This window comes from Podarcis filfolensis (assembly GCF_964270895.1).
Source record: "Podarcis filfolensis genome assembly, chromosome: 16".
NCBI classification, from domain to species: domain Eukaryota; kingdom Metazoa; phylum Chordata; class Lepidosauria; order Squamata; family Lacertidae; genus Podarcis; species Podarcis filfolensis.
In genome coordinates, this window is record NC_139620.1 from 5873852 (window position 1) to 5887640 (window position 13789).

At 44.5% G+C, this 13789-nt stretch overlaps 1 long non-coding RNA gene across 1 annotated transcript; it reads right to left on the bottom strand.

The window, feature by feature from the left end:
* Positions 1–1963: 1963 nt before the first annotated feature.
* On the bottom strand, positions 1964–4257 carry LOC310751521. The gene is made up of 2 exons (XR_014542588.1): positions 4057–4257; positions 1964–2920 (listed from the first exon to the last, which is right to left on the bottom strand). It is a non-coding gene; the product is annotated as an uncharacterized lncRNA (long non-coding RNA).
* Positions 4258–13789: the final 9532 nt, after the last annotated feature.

A 13789-nucleotide genomic window follows, 5' to 3' on the forward strand; every position in this document is an offset into this window, starting at 1 on the left:
TCTGGAAATGGAATAATGGAGTTCCCAACATTGGCTCCATGCTAAAAGTATTGCTGAAATCCAGCTTCCAGATTTGTAACATATCTAAGATAGTGCTCTGTCATATTCTGCAACTGAACCTAAAAGGAACTAGAAGCCACTGATAGCCTTATTCTCCTCATATTATTATTTGCAGGTCCTATCCTAAGACTTCCTGGCTTTTCAGAAAAGAGAGCTGAAGAAGACTCTGCTAGAACTTTGTATTATCATGAGAGGTTTCAAGATGCAGCATAAGTAAGGAAAAGGTAACTCCTCCGAGTAGGACTAGCATTAGATACAACTGAATATTCTGAGAGGCACATGGATATGTAGGTTTGAACTTTGATGCATCTGTACAGCTTGAGCATACATGAATTGAAATCAATTTCAAAGTAATGTTTCCTTCATGGTGAAAGACTCACAGATGAGGAAGATGGATTTGAAAAATAGGAGCAGGGAGAGGCGGAAGAAAGGGGTGTGGTGGGTGTGGTCTGCCGGGTGGGTTTTGTCACCACTGAGGGGGTGACAAAATGCCAAGCATCACTCACTGTGGGGACAGCAGCACACCTGAGCCACACATCTCTCCTGGAAGTGATGTGGTTGCTTGAGTGCCCACAGACTCCACGCTGCCCCAAACGGTCCGCCCGGCGCCTACCCCTCACCTGTAGGGCAGCTGAGTGGGATGAGGCAGGCAGACTCCTCAGAGGCCCCACGGAGCCTCCTGCTCTGGTTTGCCCCACACTGCGGGCAGCTGGCCCCACCCCCGGGAACAGAGCACATGTGCTGCCCCAGGCGCCAAATCAGCTTGCTCCGCCACTGGGAGCAGGGGGGATTTTCAGTGGAGGAACGTTGTGGAATGGATGTCTTCTGCTGGCAAGTTGCCATTGGAGATTCCTCAGGCACTTTTCTTGGAAAAAGAATGGAAGAAGCGTAAATGGAAGGGTTATTTTTTTCAAAACCAAGATGGAAATAAGTAGCAAATAAAACAGGAAATAGGAACAGAAGATATAAAACTGGGTGTGAACTAATCAATACATAATAAAGAACTATGAAATATTATTTTAATATATGATCACAGCAGAGAGACTCTTGTGTGGACAAAAATGGAAAGACTTATTGTTTAACATGGAGGGATGATTGTTGAAGCTACTTGAGAAAAGGTTTAGATGTTTGATTAGAGAAAAGCTATTGTTGACATTTATTAATAATAGTAATTAGAGAACTCCTTTTGGACTTCTTGTGTAAAAAGGAAAATGAATAAATCTATTTAGGTAAGAAGATTGGAAAACTATTGCCTAACAGAAAGTAGATCAGTTGGGTGTCATTCTAGAGTGAATATTTTGTTTTATGTACAACACATTGGAGGGGCAGAATTACCTGTGGAGACACTAAGAGTGAAGTGGCTGGTTGGGGATGGGACTGGAAAGGTAAATAACTATCAGATTTTGAAAAGTTAGTATCACTGGATCAAGTTCATCAATTCTGTTGAATTGCACAGCTATCTGAAATCCAAATAAAACTATTTAGTTTATTTAACTAAATAGTTTTAATTTGATTTGAAATAAATGTGCAATTAATTGTTAATGTTTTGAGTTTTATTGTGTCATCATCCCATTTCATGGGTTGAACAAACTGATTTTCTCAATAATGCTTTTGATTGGATAGTGTGGGGGACAATCAAAATGAGTTAATGAAACCAAGAAGATGGTGGCCCCAAAAACTTTGAGATTGAATGCTGTAACCTATTTAGCTTAGTATTTTCTCCACAGTAATCACTAGCAGTTCTCCAAGGTTTCAGACATAGATATTTTTTTTTCTCTGTCCTACCTGGACATGCCAGGGCCCTTCTGTATGCAGAGCAGGGGTTCTTCCATTGAGCAATGGGCCTTTCCCCCAGGAAAAGTTTTGTGAAGTACAGAATGAATCAACAACACTATGCGCAGCTATGATTCCAGAATTTAATTGTAGGAGTTTTTACAGAGTTAGAAAGAGACAATCACACCCCAAACACCAGGGAGAAAATAAATGCACCATATATTTCATGAAAATGTCAAGTCTCCATCACTTAGAAGATGTATTGAAGACAATTAATCTTCAGTTTCACAAAGGAGGAAGGAACATTGAACTCAGCTTCGAGACATTGAACTCAGGGAGATGAGCCTAAGAAGGCAACCAGGTGGTTTAAAAATATATAATCCTGATACTATGAGTGTTGAGTTGGCAAGCAGCCAGTGGAATTTTGCTTCTAGGTTCTGGGCTAGCAGGCTGGTTTTTACATCCGCAGTGCCATTAGCAATTTCTAAGGAGCTCAGCACTTGTTCTGGAAAGAATTGCATCCAGAAGAGCAGCAGGAGTTGGAGCCACAGCAGCAAGGAGAGCAGCAACCCTGGTTGCAACAGCAGCAAGGGGAACAGCAGCATGGTCTGCACTGACAACAGGAGCAACAGCAGGGCTTGCAGCAGCACTGGTGGCAACAGCAGGGGGAGCAGCAGCAGGACTGGGAACAGCAACAGGGAGAGCAACCACACTTGGAACAGCAGGAGGACTTTTGGCAGCAGCAGGGGGAGCAGCCACACTTGGAACAGCAGGAGGACTTTTGACAACAGCAGGGGGAGCAACCACACTTGGAACAGCAGGAGGACTTTTGACAACAGCAGGGGGAGCAACCACACTTGGAACAGCAGGAAGACTTTTGACAACAGCAGGGGGAGCAACCACACTTGGAACAGCAGGAGGACTTTTGGCAGCAGCAGGGGGAGCAGCCACACTTGGAACAGCAGGAAGACTTTTGACAACAGGGGGAGCAACCACAGCTCTGAGTCTGGGAGCAGCAGCAAGGACAGCAGCCACACTTGGAACAGCAGGTTGACTTCTTTTGACAACAGGCCATTTTGATGGAGTGCTGCTGAAAGAAGCAAAGCATTTATTTCTGTAACCGAACCAGCTGATATTCGCACATATGCCATTGTTAATAAGCATGCATTTTTGTAATCTAAATGCTTGGGTGCCAGCTTGTGCTGGGTCCCCTCAGTATAATCTAAATCCTTGCCAACCATCAGGTACAGAAACCATCAACCATCAAAATGTATTTGAAATTCCATTGTTGCTTATTTCACCTTTGTTTTGCAAGCTGTTCATTGCAAGAGTGTTCAACAATGCCCTAAAGTATGGTGTTCTGAGGGGTCAGTACTCACCAATACAGAGGGGGCAGAAAAAAAGTGACATGAAAGTATATGAGTTATATCCTAAGATAGTCCTCCTCAGAGTAGACTCCCTTAGGCCCATTCATTTCAAAGGGTCTAAATAAACTGTAGTTGGATACCACCCTATGAAAGCTTGTAATATACTGTTCCACAACAGGAATGGTAAGGTAGAAGTTGTGGTTCAAGCACATCTAAAGGGCTGCAGGTTCTCCATCCCTCTCCTAGAGTATTGACAAGAGCTGTCCAACATCAGTTGAATATTTAGCAAAGAAGAATAATATTCACGTAATATCTGGAGAACATTCTATCATAAAAATGTAGGAAGATCCTGCTGGATCAGTCTAATGGCCCATCTAGTTCAGCATCCTATTCTCACAATGGCCAACCAGATGTCTACGGGAAACCCATAAGCAGGACTTGTGCACAAGAGCACTGTCCACCCTTGGGGGTTTCAGCAACTGGCCTTCAGAAGCATTACTAACTTCAACTGTGGAGGAAGAGCACACACATTATAGCTAGTAGCTGCCCATAGACTTCTCAGACATGGACTGGCCCAGTTCTCTTTGAAAGCCACCCAAGTTGGTGGCCAACATGGCCTCTAAGTAAGGATTCAAAGAAGGGAGCTGGTTGCAAATTCGTTCGCGCTCTTGCAAATAGTGTCCTTGAAAGAAACCAAGCAGAATCAAGCAGCAAAGAGAAGAGAACCTGATGGATCTCATTCTGCAAGTAGTTTCAGCAGATCCACCCAGTAACTTCAGTAGTAGGAACTTCAGTGCCTTCCTGGAAGAACTATCACACTAATTTTGCTATTGCCCAGCATTTAGACCCAACTTACCTTGTTCAGCAGTTGTAACTTGTAAGCAGAGGTAATATGCAATTGAATGAATGGAGAGCTCAGGGATGGAGGATCTTTTTATACAGATCTGTGCACCATACCCCTAGGAAATGAGATGTGGCCAATGAACGGACACATTCTTCATAGCCCACCGAAGAACATACCCCAGTGCTGCGCCATTCATCTCCCAATCCTGTGCTCTTTGAGTTTATTCACATCATTCATTACAATAATTTTCCTATGGTATATAATTAGAGGCATTTGATGCTCATCACACTGTGCTCCTTACATCATACACATGCACACCAGAGGGCACTTAAAGCGGATGGTTTGGTGAATATGAGCATGGCGTGAATGGAGCGGAACTTCTCATGTGGTTGAACATCATAATCATCACTCAAAAGCGCATGACTGTTCACTCTTTGGTTGGCTGGAGGTCATTCTTTTTAACATAATCACTGCAAAGAGCAAAAACACATGCATACCCCTATACCACAATGTGAAAGGTGAGGTCAACAGTTCAGAGTTCTTACGACAATTACTACTACTACCTATTTTGGGGGGGGGCGGGGGTTCCTCTCCACTAAATAACCTAAGAATGCCATGTTCCTCCAGCAAAAAATGGTGTCTCTGAAGTTGTTCTAATCAGCCTAAGAGCCATAGGTCTGCCACCTAAATCCACCACTATCTAGGACAAGAGTGCAGAGCCTGTGGCCCTCCAAATGTTCCTGGACTCCAGCTCCAATCATTCATGACAATCAGGCCTGCTTGTTGGAGTTGATGGGACCTGGAGTTCAGCAACATCTTGAGGGTCACCGGTTTCACATCCCAATCAATAATGCAGAAGTTGTGCTTTTTTTCTTTTTCGGTAAATTGTCCCTGCTCATGGCAATTCCTCTCAAGGGGAGCTCAGCTTGACCCCTTCCTCCTCTCCTTTTGAAGACTGGTTAGGAAGCTGCCTTGTAGTAAGTCAGACACATTGGTCCATCTGAGTACTGACTACATTGACTGGCAATGGCTCTCCAAGGTTTCAAGTAGGGAGTCTCTCCCAGCCCTATCTACAGATGCCATTGGGGACGTTTGGTGTGCAAGGCAGATGTTCTACCGTGGCAAATATGACCACTTCTGCAACCTCATCCGTACCTATTTTGGCTACTTTGGAACAGGCCCTGTAGCTGATTTTCCTTACCCCAATGAAACAGAATCAAACTTTTACAAATGGGAATGAAATGCATATTTCTAATTTTGCAGCATTTTTTTGGAGACAGGCCAGTGGCACATACTAGACTGGTACATCACTACTAGTGATTTCCTATCTTGAACCAATCTCCTTATGTCTCCTATTAAAAAAAACCACAACAACACTCTTTAATTGGCCTTACATAAGCAACCCACCTTTATAGATTAGCAAAAACAAGCCCTGAGTGCTCACTGGAAGGACAGATCCTGAAGCTGAGGCTCCAGTACTTTGGCCACCTCATGAGAATAGAAGACTCCCTGGAAAAGACCCTGTTGTTGGGAAAGATGGAGGGCACAAGGAGAAGGGGACGACAGAGGACGAGATGGTTGGACAGTGTTCTCAAAGAGGCCAACATGAGTTTGACCAAACTGCGGGAGGCAGTGGAAGACAGGACTGCCTGGTGTGCTCTGGTCCATGGAGTCACGAAGAGTTGGACACGACTAAATGACTAAACAACAACAAGCTGTGGTCTAAACTACTGAGCCTAGGGCTTGCTGATTGGAAGGTCGGAAGTTCGAATCCCTGCAACAGGGTGAGCTCCTGTTGCTCTCTCCCAGCTCCTGTCAACCTAGCAGTTTGAAAGCACGCCAAAAAGGGCAAGTAGATAAATAGGTACCGCTCCAGCAGGAAGGTAAACGGTGTTGCTTTGTGCTGCTCTGGTTTTGCCAGAAGTGGCTTAGTCATGCTGGCAACATGACTCGGAAAAACTGTCTGCAACAAATGCCGGCTCCCTAGGCCTGTACAGTGAGATGAGTGTCACAACCCCAGAGTCGTTCGCGACTGGACTTAACTGTCAGGGGTCCTTTACCTTTACCTTTAAGTTAGCAAAAATGTATAGCACAAGTACAAATATCCGCTGGAAATGTAAAGAAAAAGAAGGTACCTTTTATCATATGTGGTGGACTTGTACTGTAAGGTAATAAAAGCTTTCTGGGAGATGATATATAATGAAATGAAAAAAATAATTAAAATAACATTTGTTTAAAAAACCAGAAGCTTTTCTATTAGGAATTATAGGCAGCGACATTCCAAAGGAGCAGAAAGGACTGTTTATGTATGGAACAGCTGCCCAGATGTTATTAGCCCAGAGATGGAAAGAAGACAAGGTCCCTAGCAGGGGAATGGCAAACCAAGCTGATGGACTATGCCAAAATGGCAAAACTGACTGGAAAACTCAGAAACCAAGAGGACAAAAACTTTATAAAAGAGTGGGAAAAAATTATAAGTTATTTAGGAGACAACTGTAAGCAGATGGAAACATTGGCAGGATTTTGATTTCAGTTGTAGTTTAACAAATACCACGGACAATACAGACTGATATAAAAGATAGAGTATGGAAGTATATGCAGTTGTAAATGTTTAAAATGGGACCCCGTGGAGGGAGTGGGGAGAAGTCGTGAGATTTGGAGGAATCTCTCTGTATGGACTGTATGTATATTTGGATTTTTATAACTTTGTATTTGAAAAGCAAATAAAAATGATATTTATTTATTTATTTAAAAGCATTGACTTGACTAATGTTGGTCCATTAATGTTAATGAGTCTGCTATGAGTAGAACATAGTTTGATACCACTCATGGTTTTGCTCCAGACACACTCAAGTGATTACTATATCACACACATACCAGAGGGCACTTGGTTTTCTGAATATGAGCATTAGGGAGAATGAAACTGAACTTCTCATGTGACTGAACATCATAATTGTGAGTTAGGAGGTCTAATTACATGAAGTGGTGGGAAGATGGCCTCTGGTCTGAGAAACCAATTTGTCTGTGCATATCGCCAACAGCCAGAAGCCTCTGGGTGCTGGTAACAGCCTCTCTAGCCAACAATTCCCATTGACTTTCTTTTCTCGCAGACCTAAATCACAGACTCAGTCATCCCACACAGGTGTACCCCAGTGTGCTTATTTGAAGATTAATCCTCTAACAACCTTCTGATGAAGTCTGTCATTAGCTGAAGGTAGCCTTACAAATCCACAGTATGAGGACATCTTCCAAATGAGGGGTATGAACTGAGTCAAAAAACCCACGTGTCGGATGGCTCTTATTTGCCGTTCTATAGTGGTGCCTCACTTCCTATGAGAAGGGTTCGAGGAGCTGTATAAAAGACGCCTGGTTCTCCAGAGGTCTTCATTCACTTCGTTGGATTCAATCTTCCTTCCTCCTTCCATCACTTTGACAAGGTAAGGTCGTGTTCCAGTAGAGTTAGCTGGAACAACAGCGGCAAAATTGTGGGATAGCTTTTGGGCTCTGTTTCCAACTGGATTCTTGTTCTAATAATTGAGTGGTTCACTGTACTTGAGAAGGCTGTCCAGCTTTTCCATTTTAAAACAGAAAACGTTTGATGCCTTTTATATGTATATTCTAGAGCTAAACAATTGTTTCTCTACTAAGTTTTTTTTTCATTTCAGTATTTTGGTGCATGGGTATATTTGAAGTCTTCCAAAACAATTTCACTGGATTTTTTGAGGGTGGGTTGGGATATCTCCAGTAGCCTCTTTCAGCATATATATTTTTTTAATTTTCTGTACAATGTACCAGAAGTAGCATCCTTCTTGGTGGTTGTGCGGGAAAATATTGATGATCCTTTGTGGACATCCCCAGGCTTTCAGAAGAGCTAAGGTCTTGGGCTAGTGCTTCAACTGAACAGTATTTTCACTGAACTAAGTTTGGGCTATGCTTCAACTAAAGTTTTGCAATGCATGTCTTAAGTTATCTTGCAGAGTAGCTAAAGTCTTGCAAAGAGCTGTGCTCTGAGTAACAGGCATAACAAAAATAATAACTTCATTATTTATAGCCCACCCATCTGGCTGAGTTCTCCAGACATTCTGGGCAGCTTACAGAATATCATAAATAATAATAAAGCATCAAACATTGCTACAGGTGTCGCATAATGCCCATTCCACATTTGTAAGAACTTAATCCTTTCGTGTGGCAGCCGCTACACATTGGAGCTCCCTGCCTACTGATATCAGGCAGACACCCTCATTGTACTCTTTGCAACGTCTGCTAAAAACGTTTTTTGTTTAGACAAGCCTACCCTAGTTAGTGAGACAGTTGATGCGGGTTTTAATCTGTTGTTATTCTATTGCTATTTTAAATTTTTGGAAAGCCTTATTACTGCCATTCTTCCTAATGATAATTTCATTGTTTTATCTTTTTTTGCAAACTGCTTTGAGGGGTGTGTGTGTGTGTGTTTTAACAATCTAGCCATGTATGCATTTTGTAAAATGCATAGATATATAAGCAACCGCCACCAAACATTTAGAACTCACTTGCTGCATTATATTAATGAACATGGAGTAAAAGTTATATTTGATAAGCTACCAAATCCTGTTCTTCATAGATTCTATCTTCTGAGTTGCCAATATAGGAAATATTGGTGAGAAACCTTAGGCAGAACTTTGTTTATATGGAGTATATGGACACGGCACTCATTCAGACAAGCGATTTGGCTTTTACCAATGTCAGACACAAATAAAGCAGTATCAGATACTTTGGAGTGGTCCCACAAGATGTTTCTCTCTTTCCTATAGCTTTATCTCTACTCTGAAAAAATGAGCTGTTCTAACTGCTGTGGCCAAAGTAGCTCCTCCTCCTGCGGCTGTTCGCAGGGCTGCTGCACCCCCTGTTGCTGCAACCAGGGCTCTTGCAGCCAGGGCTGCGGCTGCTCCTGCTGCAACCAGTCTTGCTGTTCCAAGGGCTGCTGCTGCCCCTGCCAGTGCCAGCAGTGCTGCTGTCCCTCCTGCTGCTGCCCCAAGTGCTGCTCCTCTTGCTGTAACCAGTGTGGCTGTTCCAACTGTGGCTGCTCCTCCTGCGGCAGCCAGTGTGGTGGCTCCTCCTGCTGCTGCCAGAAGCCTTGCTGCTGTTCCAAGTGTGGCTGTAGCCCCTGCTGCTGTCAAAAGCCTTCCTGCTGTTCCAAGTGTGGCTGTTCCCCCTGTTGCTGCCAGAAGCCTTCTTGCTGCTCCAAGTGTGGCTGTTCCCCTTGCTGCTGCCAGAAGCCTTCTTGCTGTTCCAAGTGCGGCTGTAGTCCCTGCTGCTGCCAGAAGCCTTCTTGCTGTTCCAAGTGTGGCTGTTCCCCATGTTGCTGTCAGAAGCCTTCTTGCTGTTCCAAGTGTGGCTGTTCCCCTTGCTGCTGCCAGAAGCCTTCCTGCTGTTCCAAGTGTGGCTGTTCCCCATGTTGCTGCCAGAAGCCTTCTTGCTGTTCCAAGTGCGGCTGTAGTCCCTGCTGCTGCCAGAAGCCTTCTTGCTGTTCCAAGTGTGGCTGTTCCCCATGTTGCTGTCAGAAGCCTTCTTGCTGTTCCAAGTGTGGCTGTTCCCCTTGCTGCTGCCAGAAGCCTTCTTGCTGTTCCAAGTGTGGCTGTTCCCCCTGCTGCTGCCAGAAGCCTTCTTGCTGTTCCAAGTGTGGCTGTTCCCCCTGTTGCTGCCAGAAGCCTTCCTGCTGTTCCAAGTGTGGCTGTAGCCCCTGCTGCTGCCAGAAGCCTTCTTGCTGTTCCAAGTGTGGCTGTAGCCCCTGCTGCTGTCAAAAGCCTTGCTGCTGTTCCAAGTGTGGCTGTTCCCCCTGCTGCTGCCAGAAGCCTTCCTGCTGTTCCAAGTGCGGCTGTTCCCCCTGCTGCTGTTCCAAGAGCAGCTGCTCCGTACCCTGTTGCCAGCAGGTTTGCTGTAAGCCCTGCTGCCCCCCCTGCTGCAGCACCAAATCTCCCTGCTGTTCCAAGTGTGGCTGCTCTCCCTGCTGTTGCTCAAAAGGCTCCTCTCAGCAATCAAAGTCCTGCTAAAAGCTGAAGAGCAGATCAGTTTCCTCCATGCCAGCTGCCTGCCAATCAACTCCATGTGACCTCACCAGCCCTACGAAAGCTGATTCCAAGTCCTCTTGATTGACTGCTTTCACAGCAACTCCTTAAATGCTTCATAATTTGCACCTCATTCGGTCATTAACATCAAAACTTTGGTTTAAAAAATTCTAATAGTTTATATTTGTCCTTGAAGAGTAACTCTTTTAAGGCTGAAATGATCCTTGCACAGCCTCTTGGGTGTGCAGAATGGTTTTTGCTTCAGATAATTGGCCAGTTTTCTGTTGTCCCTTTCCTTGATTGTCTACACAGGAGTCAATAAAATCTTGAAAACAAAGATGTTACTAAAGTCTTGGTGTGCTTTTTCTCCATTCATCTTTGAACACTCAGTTATCAACATTCTCCTATGTTCTATGGAAGCAGTGGAGAGCCCTTTTCAGCTCAAGGGTCATAGTGCCTTTGGGGTTTCCTTCCGGGGGCCTCATACTAGTGGGGGGCAGCGCCGGGGGCCATTGGAGGAGGGGCAAGAAGGGGAATTTTACCTGTGTGCCATAGACTATTTTCTATGCACATTCACACACACCCTCTATATTCTCCACCTGGTGAATTAAGAGGCATGATCAGAGTTCAGAGGCATGGTAGAGCTAGCGGGGGGGGGGGGGGACTGTGTGCCAAACAAGGCCAGGGTTGAGGACATTAGTTTAATGGCAAACACATCAGTGCAGAGTCGCTTCTTGATAGCCACAGTCACAAAGTGAGTTGGGGTGAGTCTTTAGGGCTGCATAAAGAGAGCCACATTCAACCCCTGAGATTCCAATTCCCTCTTCTACAAAATAAGTGCTTGGAAATTTTCACTTCACATAGAAAAGAGGAGGAGGAGGAAAGAGAGAGAAAGAGGGCAGGCACTTTTATATTCAACCTCACACACTGCAAGCAAGCAACCGCCAACAGATTATTCCCCAAGATCATGTGGCCATTAACAGGGGAGAGAATTGTAGTCCCATCCATCATTTAGCCCAAGGTCAGTGTGTGTGTGTGTGTGTGTGTGTGTATGTGTGTGTGTGTGTGTGTGATGGAGAACAATCTGAAGTATTTTGCCTAAAGACCTTCTCATTCCACCAAAACATAGGAGACAATTTCTGCAGAAAATAAGCCCTTTGAACCAAAAATAATTGCTGGACAGTTGAAAGCCACACACATTTTTCTTCTTTTTCTTCAAGACACTACTGCTACCCACAATGGCTTTGCTCAGCCTCCACAGCTGGAAACAGCAATGTTTCTGAATGCCAGTATCTGGAAGCTACAGAAGGGGAGAGGGCTCTTGTGGTCAGGTCTTGCTTTTGGGCTTCCCACTGGTATCTGGTTGTCCACTGTGAGAACAGGATGCTGGGCTGTATGAGTCATAGGCCTCATTCAGCAGCCAAGCTCTCCTTACGTTCTGATGATTGTGTCTTAGAGGAATCATCAAATGTCAAGGTTTTGTTTTACAATGGCACTAAACCTAGATTCCGGGCATCGCTGACAGAGACACTCACCTTCAAACCATTACTGCTATTGTTGATCCTGCCCTGCCAGTGGAGTTTTCTGCCCTCTGGCTCCCGACACTCCTAATGTCTATTTCTGTAAACCACCAGGTCCTTCAAGTTTTCTGGGAATGGCCTTAGGATGGGAGGCTGCTTGATGAGAGACCTGCCATAATGGCAGTGATTAGGGAGATTCCATGGGATTCCTCATCGACAGTCATATTTGGGAAAAGGGTGTAGCTCTGTGGCAGATCACCTGCTTTTCATGCAGTAGGTCCAAGTTTCGGTCCCTGGCAACTCCAATTAAAGAGTCTAATGTCATGTCACGTTGCCGGCACTGGGGTAGACCTAATTCTAAGACTCTGGAGAGCTTCTCCCAAACAGTATGGGCACTACTGAATTAAATGTGCCAATGTGAGACAAGGATATAAGAAAAGCCTGCTGGATCAGGCCAATGGCATCCTGTTCTCACAGTGGCCAACCAGATGCCTAGGAGAAATACACCTGTGGTTTCCAGCAAGTGGTATTCAGAAGAATTGCTGCCTCTAACTGTGGAAGCAGATCACAGCCATCATGATTTTGTTGTTTAGTCGTTTAGTCATGTCTGACTCTTCGTAACCCCATGGACCAGACACGCCAGGCACTCCTGTCTTCCACTGCCTCCCGCAGTTTGGTCAAACTCATGCTGGTAGCTTCGACAACACTGTCCAACCATCTCGTCCTCTGTCGTCCCCTTCTCCTTGTGCCCTCCATCTTTCCCAACATCAGGGTCTTTTCCAGGGAGTCTTCTCTTCTCATGAGGTGGCCAAAGTATTGGAGCCTTAGCTTCAGGATATGTCCTTCCAGTGAGCACTCGGGGCTGATTTCCTTCAGAATGGATAGTTTTGATCTTTTTGCAGTCCATGGGACTCTCAATAGTCTCCCCCAGCACCACAATTCAAAAGCATCAATTCTTCGGCGATCAGTCTTCTTTATGGTCCACCTTCACTTCCATACATCACTACTGGGAAAACCATAGCTTTTACTATACGGACCTTTGTTGGCAAGGTGATGTCTCTGCTTTTTAAGATGCTGTCTAGGTTTGTCATTGCCATCATGGTTAGTAGCCATCAATAGCCCTCTCCTCCATGAATTTCTCTAATCTTACAAAATGCCTGCTTCTTGGGAGAAAAGCGATGACAAACCTAGACAGCATCTTAAAAAGCAGAGACATCACCTTGCCGACAAAGGTCTATATAGTTAAAGCTCTGGTTTTCCCAGCAGTGATGTATGGAAGTGAGAGCTGGACTATAAAGAAGGCTGATCGCTGGAGAATTGATGCTTTTGAATTATGGTTGGGCTCCCTCTTTGCCATCCTTCTACCAGCAGGCTATCCTTCTACCTTCCTGTCCAAACAGGCCTTTGAAGTGCAGATGATGTTAATTGCTGGCATGCTGTCAGGGCAAACTGTATTTTAATTGGTGGTTCTAGATGTGTTTTTATATATTTTGACTATCATTTTTAACTAGCTTGCTTTTATGACTTTGTATTTTATAATGATGTTTTAAAATGATGTTGGAAGCTGCCATAGGCGCCATTGAGAAGGGGCCCAGGTCTAGGCTTGTCATACGTCCAGAAAATTCGGGACATATACGGAAATAAGATGTCTAAAATTGCGACCGGGGGGGGGATTTTTTGAATTTTAACAGGATGTTGGGTGAGTCCTCCTTGGCTTCTTCCTCCCTGCCCAGCAGCTCTCAGTTCTGCTCCCCCATGTACATGCCCTCTCCAAGTACACTGGTACCTTGGTTCTCAAACACCTTGGTATTCAAACAACTTGGAACCCAAACACTGCAAACCCAGAAGTAAGTGTTCCGGTTTGCGAACTTTTATGGAAGCTGAACGTGCTCCGTTTTGAGTGTTATGCTTCCGATTTGAGTGCCACACTTCCATTTTGAGTGTTACGCTGAGGTCTGTCTGTTTTTGCTATTTATTTTGTGGTTTTGTTTGTGCGGCTTTTTTGTTTTGTTTTTGTGACTGTGTGCAACCCAGTTCAGCTACTGAGTGATTGACTATGTGACTGCAGTACATTGTTCATTGCTTCATTTTATGGATCAATGGTCTCGTTAGATAGTAAAATTCATGTTAAATTACTGTTTCAGGGGTTGTTTTTAAAAGTATGGAAAGGATGAATACATT